At 43.6% G+C, this 20,866-nt stretch overlaps 1 long non-coding RNA gene and 1 pseudogene across 1 annotated transcript in view; both read left to right on the top strand.

Moving 5' to 3' along the window:
* LOC147034906 (uncharacterized) overlaps positions 1-16,110 on the top strand; it is a 114,791-nt gene extending 98,681 nt beyond the window's left edge. Inside the window, exons 4-5 of the long non-coding RNA XR_015060731.1 lie at positions 5,870-5,978; positions 15,536-16,110. This is a non-coding gene — a long non-coding RNA (uncharacterized LOC147034906). The remainder of the gene's footprint in view (positions 1-5,869; positions 5,979-15,535) is intronic.
* Positions 16,111-19,840: 3,730 nt separating this feature from the next.
* Positions 19,841-20,866, top strand: part of LOC147034908 (uncharacterized) — a 1,034-nt pseudogene continuing 8 nt past the window's right edge.

Consider the following 20,866-nt stretch of genomic DNA (forward strand, 5'->3'; position numbering starts at 1 on the left):
GGTTTTCAGTGATTTCTATGTTGCAGTAGGACCAGCAGATTAACAGAAGTCTTGCGAGGAGTAGTCTAGAGTCTGGCAAGGTAAACAAGGGGCAGTCTAGAAATAAAAATCTTGATCGGTAAAACAAACATTTTTTCATCATATTTTTATTTTTAACATCCTTATGATATCCCTAAGCCTGCCATACTTTTCTCATCTCCACTCCTCACCATGCCCCCCACCCCCAACTCCCACTTCAATGAAATTAATTTGTTTTGACGAATGGACGGATCTATATAATCTGTTGTTGGTGTGTTGCAGGCATGATGGGCTGAATGGTCTCCTCCTGGAACTCATTTCCTCATTCTTACTTATTTGTTAGTCTGTAAAAAACATTAGGTGAAGGTTGTCCCAGTTGGCAGAGGCATAAGGTGAAAAGATGCGGGTGGTAGATTGAAAATGCTGATGCTGTTGAAAGGGATGGTGGGTGGTGAAGAGGAAGCCAGGAGGAGTTGTGGTTGTTAAAATCCCCAAGAATGACTGTTTCATAAGATGGAGAGGATTGTTGGATTTGCTTCGGACAGGTAGTGAGGTGCTCAAATAGCTGCATGTGATTGTCAGAGTTGGGAGAGTGGTAGACACTGCAGATTAATTTCTTGAGATTGAGGAGGGAGATTTTTAAATCAGAGAAGTTGAAAATTAGGGTTGGAAAGGTCAAAATAAGGAAGGTGAGCAGCAGAGATATTGAAATAGATGTAAGAGCATGCACCAACTTTGGAGTATAAACTGTGGTACATGTACTGGCGTACTAAGGAGGGTGAGGGTGCGGGGATGGTGGTCCGTCCCAGGTGACAGCTAGGGAAGGTGGTGCCATTGGGAGAGTTGAAATACCAGTACAATGAGGTAACGATGGTTTTATTGTAAGTAACTATACAATATTATTATTTACCTAATAATAAAGACACTAACTTGGAACTAAAACCATCGTCAAATCATCGTACACGGATCCGCACATAAATACGGAGCAGGAACACAGTATTACATTACAGGGGGGTAGGTGGTGGAAATGATGGTTGATGGGAGGAGGAGGTTGGAGGAGGTGGCACTGATGATGTGCTTGGCATGGGTTCGTCGGTGGATGAAGCAGATGTTGATGGCTTGAAGTAGCTGCTGAGATTAGACTGTTGACAGTTTTTTATTGTCTCCTCAAGAGTCCTCATATAAAGCATGACAGCACGATCTCAGAAATGCTGTTTTGTCATCAGCTTCTCCACCAATTTGAAGCAAGCTTTCATTAGTTACCTGGGCATAATGCATTGTCAGAAAGGTCATGATTCGTTCTTTGGGTTGACGTCATTTGAAACTCATTTGCCCACACCATGCACATCTCAGCCATGGTGGGAGCTCGATGCGCTTTATGGGTTAACCCTTTCATTCTGAAAAGTTAATTACATTACTGTACTCTATTTCAGGCCTTCTGAAAAGTTAATCTCCTCCATTAAATAGTTAATGGGCAAGAAAAACATCGCCATGGAAATGACTTTCTGCATTCGCCGGGCATTCCTTGACACTGGATTTTTGGTTACCTTCCTGAAAATTCTTCCTGGTGATGTTTTCTCTCTGTAGGAAGATGTGTTTTTGTTGCACTAACAGCATACCCGCCCTCGGGGTGATGTTCCATGCATGTAACACGTTCTTCTGACACATACTTTTATTTGGGTGGTGTGTAGGCAACTGACAGCTCTGTATAGGAAAAAAAAAATAACCCAGGTTACATTCAAGAAGCAAAAACATACTGACTGATAATCATTCAAACACTTCACTGCATTGGAAAACGTGAGGACAGGAATACTGTATTATAAATGGTGGAGATTTGTAATACCCTCCCTCACCCGGAGGTGGCGTTACACATACACATTTACATAGAAAATTTGCGTCCCCCTCCCCCCCCTCACTCCCCAAGACCACAGGCAAATATAAAAACACCGTGATACATTAATTGGAGTCATGCTGATCCTCTGCAGCAAGTCTGGATGTAAATGACCCAGAAGTGTGAGGAGGAGGACGACAACAAACAAACAAACAAACCCACAAACACCGGTCTGTGAATTATAGCAAGACGAGAAGCACCTGCTCCCTATGCAAGCCGTCAAGGGGGTCATGTTAGTATATTTACTCGAAGCACCCACTCCCTACGGGAGCCGTCAAGGGGGTCATGTTAGTATATTTACTCGAAGCACCCACTCCCTGCGGGAGCCGTCAAGGGGGTCATGTTAGTATATTTACTCGAAGCACCCACTCCCTAGGGGAGCCGTCAAGGGGGTCATGTTAGTATATTTACTCGAAGCACCCACTCCCTGCGGGAGCCATCAAGGGGTCATGTTAGCATATGTACTCGAAGCACCCACTCCCTATTGGAGCCGTCAAGGGGGTCATGTTAGTATATTTACGAGAATCACCCACTCCCTAAGGGAGCCGTCAAGGGGGTCATGTTATTATATTTACTAGAAGCACCCACTCCCTATGGGAGCTGTCAAGGGGGTCATGTTGGTATATTTCCTTGAAGCACCCACTCCCGACGGCAGCCGTCAAGGGGGTCATGTTAGTTTATTTACTCGAAGCACCCACTCCCTGCGGGAGCCGTCAAGGTGGTCATGTTGGTATATTTACAAGAAGCACCCACTCCTTATGGGAGCTGTCAATGGGATCATGTTGGTATATTTCCTTGAAGCACCCACTCCCTACGGCAGCCGTCAAGGGGGTCACGTTAGTATATTTACTCGAAGCACCCACTCCCTATGGGAGCCGTCAAGGGGGTCATGTTAATATATTTACTCGAAGCACCCACTTCCTACGGGAGCCGTCAAGGGGGTCATGTTGGTATACGTTCTAGAAGCACCCACTCCTTATGGGAGCCGTCAAGGGGGTCATGTTAGTATATTTCCTCGAAGCACCCACTCCCTACGGGAACCGTCAAGGGGGTCATGTTAGTATATTTACGTGAAGCACCCACTACCTACGGTAGCCGTCAAGGTGGTCATGTTAGTATATTTACTAGAAGCACCCACTTCCTACGGGAGCCGTCAAGGGGGTCATGTTATTATATTTACTCGAAGCACCCACTCCCTATGGGAGCCGTCAAGGGGGTCATGTTAGAATATTTACTCGAAGCACCCACTTCCTACGGGAGCCGTCAAGGGGGTCATGTTAGTATATTTACTAGAAGCTCCCACTCCCTAAGGGAGCCGTCAAAGGGGTCATGTTAGTATATTTACTAGAAGCACCCACTCCCTGCAGGAGCCGTCAAGGGGGTCATGTTAATACATTTACTCGAAGCACCCACTCCATGTGGGAGCCATCAAGGGGGTCAAGTTATTATATTTACTAGAAGCACCCACTCCCTATGGGAGCCGTCAAGGGGGTCATGTTAGTATATTTACTCGAAGCACCCACTCTCTGCGGGAGCCGTCAAGGGGGTCATGTTAGTATATTTACTCGAAGCACCCACTCCCTACAGGAGCCGTCAAGGGGGTCATGTTATTATATTTACTCGAAGCTCCCACTCCCTACGGGAGCTGTCAAGGGGGTCATGTTGGTATATTTACTCGAAGCACCCACTCCCTGCGGGAGCCGTCAAGGGGGTCATGTTAGTATATTTACTCGAAGCACCCACTCCCTACGGGAGCCGTCAAGGGGGTCATGTTCGTATATTTACTCGAAGCACCTACTCCCTATGGGAGCTGTCAAGGGGGTCATGTTAGTATATTTACTCGAAGCACCCACTCCCTATGGGAGCCGTCAAGGGGGTCATGTTAGAATATTTACTCAAAGCACCCACTCCCTATGGGAGCTGTCAAGGGGGTCATGTTAGAATATTTACTCAAAGCACTCACTCCCTATGGGAGCTGTCAAGGGGGTCATGTTGGTATATTTACAAGAAGCACCCACTCCCTGCGGGAGCCGTCAAGGGGGTCATGTTAGTATATTTACTCGAAGCTCCCACTCCCTATGGGAGCTGTCAAGGGGGTCATGTTGGTACATTTACTCGAAGCACCCACTCCCTGCGGGAGCCGTCAAGGGGGTCATGTTAGTATATTTACGCGAAGCACCCACTCCCTATGGAAGCCGTCAAGGGGGTCATGTTATTATATTTACTCGAAGCACCCACTCCCTATGGGAGCCGTCAAGGGGGTCATGTTAGAATATTTACTCGAAGCACCCACTTCCTACGGGAGCCGTCAAGGGGGTCATGTTAGTATATTTACTAGAAGCTCCCACTCCCTAAGGGAGCCGTCAAAGGGGTCATGTTAGTATATTTACTAGAAGCACCCACTCCCTGCAGGAGCCGTCAAGGGGGTCATGTTAATACATTTACTCGAAGCACCCACTCCATGTGGGAGCCATCAAGGGGGTCAAGTTATTATATTTACTAGAAGCACCCACTCCCTATGGGAGCCGTCAAGGGGGTCATGTTAGTATATTTACTCGAAGCACCCACTCTCTGCGGGAGCCGTCAAGGGGGTCATGTTAGTATATTTACTCGAAGCACCCACTCCCTACAGGAGCCGTCAAGGGGGTCATGTTATTATATTTACTCGAAGCTCCCACTCCCTACGGGAGCTGTCAAGGGGGTCATGTTGGTATATTTACTCGAAGCACCCACTCCCTGCGGGAGCCGTCAAGGGGGTCATGTTAGTATATTTACTCGAAGCACCCACTCCCTACGGGAGCCGTCAAGGGGGTCATGTTCGTATATTTACTCGAAGCACCTACTCCCTATGGGAGCTGTCAAGGGGGTCATGTTAGTATATTTACTCGAAGCACCCACTCCCTATGGGAGCCGTCAAGGGGGTCATGTTAGAATATTTACTCAAAGCACCCACTCCCTATGGGAGCTGTCAAGGGGGTCATGTTAGAATATTTACTCAAAGCACTCACTCCCTATGGGAGCTGTCAAGGGGGTCATGTTGGTATATTTACAAGAAGCACCCACTCCCTGCGGGAGTCGTCAAGGGGGTCATGTTAGTATATTTACTCGAAGCTCCCACTCCCTCTGGGAGCTGTCAAGGGGGTCATGTTGGTACATTTACTCGAAGCACCCACTCCCTGCGGGAGCCGTCAAGGGGGTCATGTTAGTATATTTACGCGAAGCACCCACTCCCTATGGAAGCCGTCAAGGGGGTCATGTTATTATATTTATGCCTATTTTACTCTAAGGGGTCCCAGGATTACAAACCCAAAAATGGTTGTGATCGGTTCAGCAATTTTTGCGGTACCTGGGAACAGACAGACAGATGGACAGATGGTGAATTATATTAAGAAGATTATAGTAAGGATGGCAATCCATATTACATGTTTGCTGAATTGTTACTGTCCTTCATTTATCTTATTTCCAATTTGTTTACTACAGCTACAGTACTGTAATACACTTGAAATTTCACCTGCAAACATGAAATTGTTTGCTTTGAATTTAATTTGAAATTATTCATCTCAGGTTCTGGTGGGTGCCAAATGCTCTCGGTACGCCCGTGGATATAGGATATAGCCTGTGCACTGGAGGTGGGTAGTGGAGATCGGTGCAATAAACTAAGTGTCACCAAGGAACAGGAGAGCTGGTCTCGATCTACCAACCACCTAAGAAAGGGGGAAATGGTAGTTCAACGTTTGTTGTTGTTGTTTTTATGCAGAATCTTGTGGTATAATATAGTGGATACTTCCTTTGCTTGTAGAAATAAATTTACAAAGGGTCCACAATCTCCGCAGAGCAACACTGAGTCTCACGACTGATCACAAGGTCCTGTATAACCTAAAACGTGGAAATGAGGAGACAATTTGGCCATCATTGATGTGTTGCACACTTGTACTCCTGGCTTAATTTTTTTTTCTGCAGGTGTAAAATATCAACTTCTGATGGCAAGAGTTTTTTTTCTGGGTGTTTCTTCAACTCGCCCATTCTTCCTCCAAGTGACCTTCTCTCGTGTCCTGCTACCCTGCTGTTGGTACGTTTCCCTCAATTCCACGGTGTTAATTTATTTAAGACTTAATCTGCACTTCTAAGGTAACAACATTCTTCTTAATGCTTTATGAAAGTAAAAATACCGGTACGGTAAATAATTCATTCATTCATTCATTTGTTTACTCTGACTGCTGGGTCTCGGGTCCACAATGAGCTGTGTGACGATTCTTGTGTCCCAAAAATGATTGAATGTTCCTTCACATTTAAAGTTTTGTCATTTGATTCATTTGTGATTTTGCAATTCGAGGATTCTGAATAGCATTTGTTGTTTGAGTGGTGCGTAGTAATAGCAAGTCTTGCATTCTCAATTCTGGCATGCTAAAATATGCTAATTATCGATTTGTAAGTTCAATATTTCGTTCTTGGTGGTGGTGGGTACTGGTCATTCTAAAATTTGGCAAATCTCTGTATGTCGGTTTGTATGTCCATACCTCATGAAATAAAAAAGCCTGTTGTTGGCTTAACGGTTAAGATGACTGACTCAAGATCCTTGGGCATTGATTTTGAGCCCCTATTGGCTTCTGAATTAACACCAGCGGTGGGGGAGGGGGGGTGCTGTCATCCTTTTGAGGTCGGCAAAATGATTACCAGTGGACTATCCTCATAATTGAGGGCACTGTATCAGCGGCGGCACAGCCATGCTCCCAGAAAATGATTCAATCAGCAGCCGCACACTGCACACAATGGCTATCAAACCAATAGCTGCTTGGCTAATCTCCACCAAAGTTTGTCTACATGTTGGAGCCTCCAACTTGGAGGTACCCAGAATCAAGTGATGGGCACGAAATAAATCCCCCAACGAGATTGCAGAGACGATTTGTAAATTTTCACCTGTGGAAGTGGAATCGGGCAAATGGTTTAACCCCTGGCCCCTTGCCGGAGGTAGAGCGGTATCGACACGTTTTGTTTTTTTGCTCCCAGAGGGAGCACATCTTACGAGCAAAAGAAAAAGTGCCGATTTTTTCATATTTAAATTTTATTTTTAAAATGATTTGTGTGTCTTGTCGGACGGTGACCAACCGTCGTTGGTAGAAATATTTGAACAACCTAATTATTCGAAGTCTAAAATGTTTAATGGTTCAATTATAGGGAATTATAAACATCAGAAAACATTCCTGCAACTACACAGAATGATTAATGAATGAATGAATCATGTTTTTGTGTTGAGGCCACAAATGTGCTCCATTTGTACTGAGGCCACAGGAAACATTCCACAGCCTGCTGTGCATGACATCTAATGGATCCTGCACAAGGGAAAATCCATTGAAGTTGTATGCGTCGCCTTGTTGTGCGTTTCTGTGTTTAAAGGATTTAAAACAAAAACAAAATTCTCAGACCATGTAATTCTGAGTTGTGTTTTTTTTTTAAGTAAATAAGCTTTCATCATATATTTTCATTGCATATTATTGCGCGACTTTCACCTTCCCATCTCCAATTAAGCTCTATTATAAGCTTTCACCCATGCAAAACAGAAAATGAAAATGTGGACTAAGGCCTAGAGTTGTGTGAGATTGTCATGAGTAAAATAGGGTGCACTTATCTCCATGCAAACGGAATCACAGCTGTTTTATAACATTGTCAAAAAATTATTGATCGCATGATTTGCTATGTTTGTCATCCTTCGGATGTATTTGACATCATTTCTCTTTCAACCGGGTAAAGTGTTCAAGTCATCTGCTTTGATGCCCTTATATTCCTCTTTGAAAGTCACCAAGCTAAATGTGAGATGCTTCCCGAAAAACAATCTGTCATTACTGTTTCTGGATTGTATATGTCTGTTGTCAGTGGCTCTTCGTACATGTATGATAGGCACGAAGTCTTTCACAACCCGGCTTGCCAGACCTGATGTTTGAATTTACCTGGTTGGATGAGGAATTTTAATTTGGCCAAGGTGTCGACGGTAATCGCCTCCTCTTTGTGAAAGACAATCATGGTATCGTTAACATTCACCAGTAATCAATGCTGGGAGATGGGACACACCTTTGCACACCTTCATGGTGAAGCTATACTTTGTTTGTGCATTGAGTGTTGTGGTGGGAAGTCTACCATCCAACCACAAGGCTCACTGTTCATCCGATCTGATATTCTCCGCAGACTACTCATGTGCCTCATGATTGATTACTCATTTATGAAACCTAAACACTGACCAGCAAATATTAGGTGGATGTGGAGCGGTAGACCCAACCAGATGTATTCCAGAGGGCTTGGAATCATCAGCAATAGCAATGAGCAACGAAGTTCTTGATTTCCACAGCAACACAGACTCCAGGATGATGGAGGGACCTGTCAAAGCGGAATATAAAATAACCAGGGAGAGACACAGAAGAATCGGAAATATCCTGTCTGAGAAACACTTCTCTCAAACACACAATGTCATTATCAGCAGCAGCATCCTGAATATAAATAATGGAAATATCAGAATGGAGACTTCGAATATTGGTGGATTACACAGTGAGTGAGGGAAAAAAGGGAGATTAGGAACGGGTAGAGTGTGGGATTGGGCATGTGGTGGGAAGAGGGGGGGTTCATGGATGAAGGGGATGTAGGGTGGTGGGGAGTGGGAGCAGGAATGGTGAACGGTGGAGGGGGTGAGGGAATGAGGAGCAGAACGTGTGCTGAAGGAGGGTTGTGGGACCCATGGAGGGGGGGGGTGTTTGGAGCAAGATGCATGGCAGGGCAAGGGAGAGTGGAACATGCAGTGGGGAGACTGAGAGGAGGAGATGTGGTGGGAAGGGGAGGGGCGTGTGAGGGGGGGATATGGCAGGGGTTATGGGAGCAGGATGCAGCAGGGAGAAGGGGCGCATGACGTGTGGTGGAAGGAGTGTCTGAGGGTGTGGAACATGCAGCTCCGTGTATGGAGCACATGAGGGGTACAGACAGGGAAATGCTCATGGTCTTGTGCTCCCAATGTTTGCACATTGGACTTCTGATGATCCCTAATTTTGATAAACTAAGAAGATATCATGACAGAGATGAATGTTTGGTGAATGCAAGCACAGAGGAAAGTCGTTCTGTGTGTTTGGATGATCGGTTGACAGACCGAGTGTTTGCGTGATTGACAGATTTGAAAATTAAATTGCTTGAAGAAGAGGAAATTTTTCATTGGCGGTGATTTCCATTGGCACCATGATAGCTTGGTGTTGCTTGGGGTTGGATCGCTAATAACCAGCTATGGCATTGCAGCAAAGGCCTTCGGGAGTTTGAACCAATCTGAAATATTTCCAACCTGGATTTCTCTTCCTGATGTGTCTTCCATCCTGGACATAATAATGACTTCTGCTCCGCTTGGCTCTTCTGATTACTTCCTTGCTAAAGCCCACATCTCTCTGGCTATTGTAAGGGAGCAACCTCAACAAGGCAACATATGGCTGTTTGTCGTGGTGAACTGGCAGGGAATTCAATCTGCCCTCTTATAAAAGGGCAAAGCTATCATATCGACAGCACCTGATATTGATTCCACCTGGGAACACCTTCACAAAAGTCTACTTTCTCTCATGCACCAGTTTATAGTATCCCATTTGCAACTTTCCTTTCCATCCTCCCACCCCTGGTACACTGAATCCTGGGTGGAGGTGGTTGCAATCAAGCAGCTTGTTTCTAAGCTTGGAAAGCTATCCTGGTTGAGGGTAACTTTGGTTCATTCTGCAAATATTGCAACAAGTGAGTGTCTATCCTAAAAGCAAGCAAGAAAATATCTTGAAAATCTCAAGGCCAGACTCTCCAACCAGTTTCCTTCCTCCAAGTCATTGTGGTGCCTTGTCAAATCTATCACTGCTGTATGCCCCCTTCCCCCTGAATTATATTTCAAACGGCACTACTTTACTCACTTCCTGCTTTACTCACTTCAAATGACACTACTGCAGATTCTGCCCGAGATAAGGCAGAATGTCAAAACTCTTGTCTGCCTCCAAATCTCATGCATTAAACCCATCCCATTCTGTTCAAATTTTTCCTGACATACCCACTGCCTGCTGGATTTGGAGTCCTTCTCACCTGAGAAGCTATTGTTGCGGTTCTTGGAACCACATGCATCCAACATATACTGGTCCCAAGATAGTTATTCCATTAATATAGTGGAGATAGTCCCTTCCCTTTTGTCTAGCGGGACAACGGGGACGTGCGTTGCGAGGATCTCATAGCTGGGTTTGCTTACATCATTTCTTCTTCATTTAATTTCTAACTCCATTCCTACTCTTCTTTTCTGATTATTCCTGAGGTAAACCTGAGCCACGTGCACCCTTCGCTGTGAGATGGGTCCTCAGCAAAGGCCAAACAGGCATTACGCTGGACAACCCTCCATAGAAAACACAGCCTGGCAAATGCACGCGCAGCGGTAATTTCCACCCAATGGACAGGAAACACACCCAGCACAACGCGCACGCTGCACGGAATGTGTACTGAGACCAATAATAGAAAGGCAACCCCACGCCACATTGGGTGGGATGCCAGTGCGCAAGACACAAGCAACGTGTACTATTCAACCCATTATGGACTCATTATATAGATTGGTGTTCGCCCTGCGCACATAATAGCAGAGTCGGGTGAACGCAAGCACTGGCCACGTGCGTAATGGCGGATCCACGCACACTGTATGGAACGTGCTCGAAGGCAGACCCATGCACCGCTCGTGACACTTTGTTATCGTACAGAGCAGGGCATGAATGTACTGCTCACGACACTTTGTTATCCCACAGAGCAGGGCACGAATGGACACATCTTACTGTCTATGCATGGGTTTGCCATAACATCGTACCTTCGGTCCTTCCTGGCGGCCGCGGATGTTCCGCACGGACGGCGAACGTCTTCTCGCCTTTATGGCCAGTGAAGCTGCGATCGGGCCGCGTGGAACACATGGAGCAGGCACATTGACCAGCACTGGTCGGGGCCCCCGATCAGGCATGCGGGACCCTCGGACAGTCCGGGCAGGGCCCGGCAGTTTTTGCAAGGCAAATCATGATGCAGAGTTCGGTGTGGGCGATTCATATCATGTTATGTGGTCGGAGCGAGATAGTTTTTACGGGTTGGAGTCATCTTGCCGGAAATGGAATGTTGCGGTTTCCGGCCATCGTGGCCTGGCCGGGCAGGGGTCAGGAGCAATCAGAGTGCCCGATTTGGTTGACACACAGCACTTCGGGATGGCCCCTGCCCCACACCGGGGGGCCTATAAAGCTCCGAGCGGAGCCCTCGATCTCTCTCTGCCCTGCCTCGTCTCCTGCTCAAGCTGGACTTCGACTCCGCCTTCTATCATCATCGCCTTGACTGTACCTTCTGCCATCAACACCTGGACTCCACCTCCTCTTCTCCGCCCACATGATGCTGACTCCACCCTCCCAACTCAAGCAACTCCATACCGACAGTCATGTTGCATTCTCTGGACAATGCTTTGCACGAGTTGCCACAAAGCAAGAGATGATGCGCCAGCCATCAGGAGGGTACCCCCAAACATATTGGTAGCGCAATCGGGCAAGCGTGCAAAGGTACCAAGAGACCGTAGTCTCAACTCCTCTCCTGTCTTGCTGTAATAACTCCTCTTCGTGTGTGTGTGTGTGTGTGTGTGTGTGTGTGTGTGTGTGTGTGTGTGTGTGTGTGTGTGTGTGTGTGTGTGTGTGTGTGTGTGTTCTGGTGCCTATCCACATAAGTAAGACAGCAGGAAAAAGAAATTATTATTATTGTTATTATTATTTCGTGTTAAGTCTGCTCTGTGTCTGCTTTTGTAAGTTGTTTTTTTACATTGACGCATCTCTCACATTTCTTTCTTTCCCTGCACAACACATCCCAAAAAACTATTCCCTGTGCCACATACTTTTCCTCACATGCTTGTAAATAAATCATTATTCGAAATGTTTCCTGCTTGTTCTTGTCTTTTCTTGCATTGATCCAGCATGGTCTGAATCTTAGCTCTGGCGGGACTTTATTCCCAATGATCCGTTCCTTTTAACCAGTACGCCTTAGCAGTGTCTCTCAGCTGCATCCGATCCGGTAAAGTCATCCGGTCCGGTAAAGTCATCCAGTTCGGACAAGGCATACTGAGGGCATGTTCCCCGGTAATTAAATCACGTGGTTATTTTTAGGTAACCAGATTAGCTAGACAGAGTACCCTAAGTCATGTGGTTGAATTATTGGCATCCACAGTCGGTTAGCGACCCGTCACGTCACGGAATTATCCATGTGCAATGGCCTACAATTCCGGGGAGTCTGGTGGGAGCCGTGATAGCTCCCCCCCCCCCCTAGTGGTCTTCTCACCCGACCCCCAGCCCACAACACTATATAAATATTTGTCCAGCCTTGTCTCTGCTTTGTTGACAGACACAGATGGCACAAGTGCCCATATTCTAAAATCATATGCTGCCATTTTTTCTCCCTTGCTCTCTGCCATATTATGTCTGTCCTGCTTTTGCTGTCTCCCCTCTGCAAAGAAGTCAGGAAACATCACTCCCATCCACAGAAATGGTACATAAACAGACCCTACCAACTATAGCTTGCTTAAAATTACAAACAAAGTCACGGATTCCACCATTGCTTCAGATGTCAAATCTTTCCTTTTTCAAAGTCTGATCTCTGTCCATCAGTTTGGATTCTGTCCCAGTCACTCAATGCTGGGCATGCTTATGATTCTCCTTCAGAAATTATTGGCAGCCATCAATCTCAAACAAGAGGCTAGGACTGTCTCCATGGACATATCTTAGGCATTCAACACAGTCTTACAGTCTGCTTTGCTTGCCAAGCTTTCAGCCTGTGGCATGGAGGGCTGCCTTCATTCCTGGATTTATGACTTCCACACAGTCAACATGTTGACATCAATGGAACTTTCTCATCCCCTTTCTCAATGGCGCTGGAGTTCTCCAAGATAGTATTTTCAGCCCAGTCTTGTTCCTTGTCTATATTAATGACCTCTATGATGCTCTGAAAAACTTTATAAATTTAAACAGAACTAGCAGAGGTGCCTGGTGTTGCCCAGTCTTTTTTGTGAGGCCTAAAATACACCTAACACACTTCCCAACGACCTCTGAAAGTTTTAAGAAGGTCCGTTTAGCCATCTCTGAGAGAAATGGTAGCAAACAGACACAAATGGCTTTCTTATCGTATGGATGACTTCACATTGTCATATAATACCCTCTTCCCGCATTGTGTCATATAATAGCCCATCCTTCCAATGGGCAGACAGCAGCTGCATCTCCCTCTCTTTCACTATAAATAATTTGACTCTGGTCCAATAAATGGAACATGTCCTTAAATCCTGGACAATATAACTGTCTTACAATATTGCTTCAGAATGATCCTCAAACAAACCCACCTATTTATTTCCTTGGTTATCCACTGCAAGGGGTTCAGTCTCAGCAAATAAGCCTCACAATCAGCCACGACCTTTCATGTGCCGACCATACAAAAAGCTGGCCTCCAAAGCCAGTCGCAAACTTTGTATCCTCCATCAATCCAAATATTCACTTGGAAAATCAGAGTTAATCAAAGTCTCCAAGGCCCTTGTCCATCATTCCACAGAGTACTTCTCTACACTATGGAATGGCCCCCCAGCACCAAATCTGTCTCGCATGGATTTTGTGGCATCTAAAGCTTTCAAAATTATTGTAATCTCCCTTGATGAGACTGTAGCACACTGTGTGTTGCTCTCACTTTGCAGGCAGGTCGGTGGTCTCTCTGTTTTCTACCGTCCATTCTCATACATTGCTCCTTCAGTGCTCCAACCCTCCCAGGCAATTCTAGGATGCACACATTCTTCTAGCAACCCACTCCTGGTTAAACTTCCAAAATCCAGGCTGACTGCACACCTCAACTTTTATTCCTCGCTTGTTCCATCTGTGAAACTACCTTCCAAAGGATGTGTTTGTGTCTTCCCACCAGGGCTTAAAACAAGCAGTGCACCACCACCTCTTGTCTTTCCCAATTCAGACCAATAGTCTTATTACCCTCATCAACGTTTCCGATCTCTCAACCATATCACTTGCCAGTTTCAGTTTTCTCCCCTCTTCCCTTTCCTCATTTCCTGTTCCTTCATTCTGTTGATATTTGTCCCACTGTTAGTTGTACCTTACTCTTTCTTGAGTCTCACTCCTGTAAGTAAAATATATACAGGATGCCATGAAGTCCTTTTGCAACTTTGAGCTTTTATAACTTTGGATGTACACATGAGAGAAACAAATTTTGAATGGTATATGAAAGCAAAATTCATCAAGTTTTGTTTATGTTGATATTCTTATTAATTTTTTTTGTTACTGCTGTTGTGAAATCCACAATTCCCCTGGGTCTCTTGACGAGTAGACATTTTCTGATGCGGCAACTTGGACCTCAGTTGGTAAAGTCAAACACCCCAACAACCATATTTGGTTCACGAACTATGATGATTAAATTGGGCACATATCACCTTGTACCGGCAAGACAAGGTTCTCTGCCACAATGCTTCAAATATGCAACGATTCTTGAACGATGTCTTCACAGACAAGTGGATCGGGAGACATAGATCCAATTGCTTGGCCACCTCTTTCATCAGACCTGGCCCCCATTGGACTACATTTATGGGGATAAGTAAAAGTTTTGTTCACTCAACAAATGGAGAATATTTTCAAGAAGTTGAAAATTTTGAACTGCATTGAGTAAAAATTGTATGAATTATGCTTTGATGTACCACTTATAGTTTGTTTCTATCATGTGTACATCAGAAGTTAAAAAGTTTGAAGTCGAACAATAATTTTATGGACACCCGAGAAAACAAAGAACAACACCTGCCTGTGAAACAGCAGTATCACAATTTATAGTTTGATTGGCAAACAAATCCAGACAAGACTGCTCAAAGGTGGGTCTAAAAAAACTTTCTGGGGTCCATAAAACATGCTCAAATTAATAAACAATGTAATGCAATGAATGAAAAATTTCACTTATCACAGAGTTTCTTACAATAAAGTTGCAGTTCGAGGAAGCACTCGATACGGGGGCATAATGGTTGTTCAGAAATACAACCCACTTTCAACCGACATAATGTTTTGCACCCAAATGGAATTTCATTTTGTGCATTGATGTCATCCGTGTAATTGATTAAACAGTCATGAAAACAAACTGTCTGATATCATGCATCGTTGGTTAAAGTCGTTAGTTATGAAGAGACCAGCACATAAGAAGCTGGAGCACAATAGTTCAATCGATCGGGATTTTATGATTTGATCGGCTTTCAACTGATCATTAATTTAACAAGCCTTCACAAGCGATGGGAAGTTATTGCATTCAAGCCATCTGATTATAATATATCCCTTCTGCTAAACTTCAGTGTAAGGAGCTTTCACAACTTATTAATCCGAATAAAAATTGAAAGTCGTATGATTACAAAATGAGATTGAGGTTTGCAGGTCTTTTACTCGCTTTAATGAAGCATCTATTTTTGGTGCATACATTTGTCATATCATATATAGATTTAAAAGTTGAATGTGCATTTTATTATTACTTGCAAAATCGAAGATTTTACAAGTATATTGGTCCGTCGACTTTGTTATTCTGTTTGTGTCTCTTTCTCTGTCTGCTTGTCACCCTCAGGTCAGAGTTTTATAAATCGATTTTCATGAAACTTCACCACATCGTAGAGTTCGTCATCAGGAAGAAGCCTATTCTTTTTGAGGTAAAAACTTCGACATAGGCCAAAAGCTACCAACTTAGGTGAAATTTCTAAAATCCTCAATTTTCATCCAATTGACTTGAAATTTGAAGAGGATTCATATTTCAGATCAAATAATTCAACCAACCAATTATTCTTGAGAGCAACATGGACCAAAAGGTCAACATAGGCCCAAGGTCAACAGCTAAGTTTGTCTTTCTAAAATCTTCAATTTTCATACGATTCACTTGAAATTTGAAGAGGAGTTGCATATTTGGTCATTGAATTCAACCATCCAATTATTTTTGAGGTCAAATTTGTTTTATGGATTTTGCAAGTGTCGTGCTCTGCACAACGACATCTTCTTGGTTGTTTTGTTGTCCTTTAATATGCACAATATAAATAAACTGGAAGCCTCGGACAGAGTTTGGGTGACCAAAACAGGAAAATATATTTTTCTTAAGTTTAATATACAGCTACTGTCTGAAATGTAATAAAGTATTGGGATGTTGAGGAAATGAATAGGAATATAAATAAAGAATTTATTTGATTTCTAATCATGTCATGATCTGATTTTTGCAAAAAGTAGAGGAAGGTGATATACGAAGCACTCACACCCAGTTTGACATCCCTGGTGTGGACACTGCAGAGGGTCACAGCACGAGTGCTTTTGCTGGCCCAAATTCTGGTGCCTGGGTTCATGGGGCATGGAGGGCTACCTTCATTCCTGAATTTATGACTTCCACACAGTCAACACGTTGACATCAATGTAACCCTCTCCATTGATGTCATATATAATTAAATTGATAATTTAGAGGGTGAAGGACTGATGCAGGCAGCTCGACCGAATCCTTTGGAGATTTTCAAGGTGGAAGACCACCAAATTTTCCTCATGAAATATTTAAGATAAAAAAGTTTTTGGGTTTTAAAATTTGTTCAATTTTTTTTATTTTTTTCCTGTTTTGTGTGTTTCATACGTATATTTTGATTGCTCGGCTTGTTGTGCGGTGTTGTAAATTACACGTAAACTAAGTGTTGGAAAGCATCCCCCCTTAATTACACTAATTCTTATGGGGAAAATTCTCCATTCTCCATCGTTTCATCATTAGGAAACTTACTGTTTTTGAGGACGTCATAGGAGCCTGGAGGACAATACAACCGCACTCACATGCAAACATCTACAAAATGCACATGCATGTACAATTCTACATAATGCGTAAACATGGCAAGTTCATAAACAATTTCAATCCTGCCATATACTTGGCCAACCCATGGCTTCCAGCAATGGGTTCGAGCACATTACCCCATCCTGAGCGGAGAAATAAAAAGTTTAATCGCTGTTATATGTGGGCATGTCATAAACATCATTGAAGTGGGGGGAATAAACATGTCCATAAGGATGGGTTCTTTGCAAGTTTAAATAACTACAGGTAGAATACTATTTCACAAGTATCCTACACAAATTACGATGGGGTCAAAAACTATAAGAAAGCTCAAATAGTACAAAATAAAATACAAAACTTTACAATTTTAATGAAGAACCACACCAACGTCGAGAGCCTGGAAAACAAAGAAAGTCAGGCTAAGTAAAGAAAGAAAGAAATGCTCAAGCATTTAAATTAAATTTTTAATTAGATTTTTTAAAAATTAAAATTCAAAGGTAGATTAAATATTGGGAGATAACTGAAAAGGAGATGACATCATGGTTGGCTTAGACACGCAGTGACGGTAGTTGAATTTCAGTGGTGTGTGGTCATCCACACACCACACAGTGTAATTGGCATGAATTGATTATGGAAGCTGTCTCCCTCTCTCACCTGTACTCTCGTCCCACCACTGATCATTAACAACTGTACTGTGCATATGGCTAACTCACCAACCACCTTGAAATGTCAACTGTACTGGACTTCCTCTCACAATGTGGCCAATTTTATCACCGTAATGTTGTGGGAGTGTGGTACATGAATCAATAACAAAGTGTTGCACACCATCAAGAACATGGCTTTCCGACGAGTGCCATATTTTCCTCCAGTGGCATGAACTTATATTGATCGTACATACATCTATATAGCAGAGCACAGAGAAATGGTGTTTGGACTTTATAAAACACGTATCAAACAATGGGTTCATACCCCTCTCAATGCACAAAACAATACACAGGGAGTAGAGGGGCATCTTAACCATCTTACTTTATATCTTGGAACATACCACCAACACTTTGCACCCAACATTAGTTGATATGAGGAATAACATTGCATCATATACCTGGTGTTGGCTTAATGGTTAGGGTGGTGGACTTGGGATCCTAGGATCCTGAGTTCAAATCCTGCTTAGCTGTTGAATTAATACCAGGTGGGGTTGACTCTGCCTGTCATCCTTCCGAGGTCGGCAAAATGAGTGCAAGCTTGCTGGTATCCTGTGTCAGAGGCGACCCATCCAGGATTATGCCCAATAGCCAAGGAGACTGCTTAAGCAGAACCAACGCTCTGCCAGAGTATGGTCCCGATGGATGGATGGATTGCATCATTCTTCCTTCTGAGCAAGTGCACGTTCAATGGTAGGTTCATTATGATATGTTGTCTCTGGCTGTCAGGTGACATTTCAGAATGTTCCAGAGCTGTATGGTTGCATTTGAATGGAAAATGAGGTCCTCATTTTCAACTCGTCAAGTGTAGATTTTAAGAAAAACCGCTGGCAGGATACCACTTTGCACCACCCCTACCCTCTCCCCCAATACTCCTGCAATACTTGATGACTTAATTATATGATCCTATGACTATGAAAGCTATATATGCACTGTGCTCATGGATCCAATGGTTGAAAAAGAAGCACAATGGAGATGGTCTTCAAAAAAAATTTTGAAGAGTTGCCGAGAATGGGAACTGAGAAAGTGAAGCTATTCAATTAATAGGAGTCCAACTATTTTAGCTCGAATAGGTTTGTTTTCCATGAAGTAGTATATTCAGCTCCGTATTCACCTTCACCAGGCTTTAATATGCATATTAAGAGTTGTCACTCTTGTTTCCATTCTCTTCTCAAGTCCATAACAATCTCGAGCAAACTTAAAGATAGGTGACATCACACAATCACAGCTTTAATTAACAACTTGGCACAAACTAAAAATAACTACTAAATGTAATTTTTGAAATTGATCAAAATAAAACATGTTTTGCTTTCATCCAATAATAGTGGGGTGCCTGGATCCTCAGTCATTTCAACTTGAGGCAAAAGTTTACTTTTCAGTATCGCCTTGAAGGTTGGTGTCAATAGAACAGTTTTGATCAAAGTGGACAATGATCAGCCCCAATGGGGGGCAGTGGGAGGAATGGAAGAAACCCAACACCCTTGGGCGGCTTGGTGTAATATTGAAACAGTTGTAGGTTTTGAACCGATGATCCGTCCTGAACATATGAGGTCTCCAAAGATTTGGATGAGGAAGAGCAACTTTAATATTCCAGGTATATTGCAATGAGAAGCCGTCATTTTGAAGCTATCAGCATAAATGCATTAAAAAAAAAAACATTTTATACCATGAGGAAGGGTGTGCATTTCAGGACCGTTTTCAGTGCCATGTCAAGGATTTGATGGATGTCTCGGTAATTAGAGAGAATCCCTTTGAGGAGAGCAGTGGAGACCTGGTTACGTTAAACAACAAGGCATGTGTTGCCATATCTGCTGAAACCTCTGTTCTTCGATTGGAATCTATGGGACAAGAGCAATACGACAACTTTCGGAAAGATGTGCTCGAATTGAATAATGTACTTCTGACAGTGCCGATCAAGCGAAACAACTTCTTATTGTTCCATGACCCGAAAACCCAGAAGAAAACAGCAATTAAGACGCAAATTCAGAACTTCAAACAACGTGCAGAGCTGTTTGGATAAGCTTTTGTTGTGCTTTATAGTCAAGGAGGAAATCTGGAGGAGTTTTTATGGTGTGAATCTTCCCCATACCCACTTGCATTATCATCTGAAGGGTCCATCAAATCTTGTACCTCGTCACATTTATTGGCATACATTGTGGAAGCCAGTGCCACTACTGACCTTTCTGGAGATGAGGAGCTGGTTGTGCCAGACGTTTATGAGGTCATAATTATTGATGGTGGAGCATTAATCCACTCACTTCCTGGTATGATGATCCAAGGCAAGTTATTCAATGAATATTTCAACAAGGTATTCTGTCCAAGTGTCCAGCATGACTTGAAATGATCCACAAGAGTGGACATTGTCTGAGATCAGTATCACACAATGACAATCTAAGGGACCACAAGGGAAAAATGAGGAAAGGATACCTGACAATGCATGTCTGGTCTTGCCAAAGTCCTGGGGAACTGACAGAACTTTTTTGCAAATACAGATAACAAGAAGGAACTGTTCTCATTCCTGTCAACAAAGATTGTGCAAGTACAGTTCCCAGATGACAAGGATGTCAATATCATTTCAGGTGATCAAGTCTTCAATGTTGGGAATTGTTCTCTTAAGGAGGCAAACACTCACATCCTTGTGCATCTCCCTCCATGCCCTCCAATATTCATCACTTGGGATAGTTCACACTGGGAACGCAGACGTTGTTATAATACTTTTGAGTAATTTCCACCATATCATGGCTATGAATCTGGTTGCAGAAATCTGGATTTCATTCAAAGTAGGAAAGACAACTAGAATGATCTCCCTGAACATCATCGCCTCAAGCTTGGAAGTGATAACATGTAGAGCCATGGCCCTCATCCACACATCCACTGACTAAGACAGCACATCTTAATTCAAATGTAATAGTAAGTGATACTTTTCCAAGACAGAGGATGAAGTGCCATCCCTCATGGAAGAATTTTCCACTGTCGCGAGCACCCCATTCCATACATCACCAAAGTTGAAAGAAGCAACGATGCAATTTGTCTGCAGGCTGTACTTCAACGAGTATATCACCGACAACACTGACACTGACATCGTCTGAATAAGGTTGTTCTGCCAGAGGACTACAGACATGGAGAAAATCTCCCCCACATGTGACGCATTGGGCCAACATCTCAAAAGGAGTGCATTCCAAGCAAGCATCTGGACTGGATCCCACGAACCATAGGTGCCTGTTGAGAACTGCAGGAATCATGGTTGGATGAAGGATGGTAAGCTGGTTCCCATTTGGACCATGCTGCCCCTTGCCAAAGACGTCTTAACTCAATGTGAAGTGCACTTGCACAAAAGCCTGTTCGTCATGCAAGTGCAAGAAGGCTAACTTGAAATGCCCACATCTGTGCAAGTGCAAATGTGCTAAAT

Source organism: Eptatretus burgeri, chromosome 1, assembly GCF_056783735.1.
Source record: "Eptatretus burgeri isolate ZD-2024b chromosome 1, Ebu_testis_v1, whole genome shotgun sequence".
Lineage (NCBI taxonomy): Eukaryota > Metazoa > Chordata > Myxini > Myxiniformes > Myxinidae > Eptatretus > Eptatretus burgeri.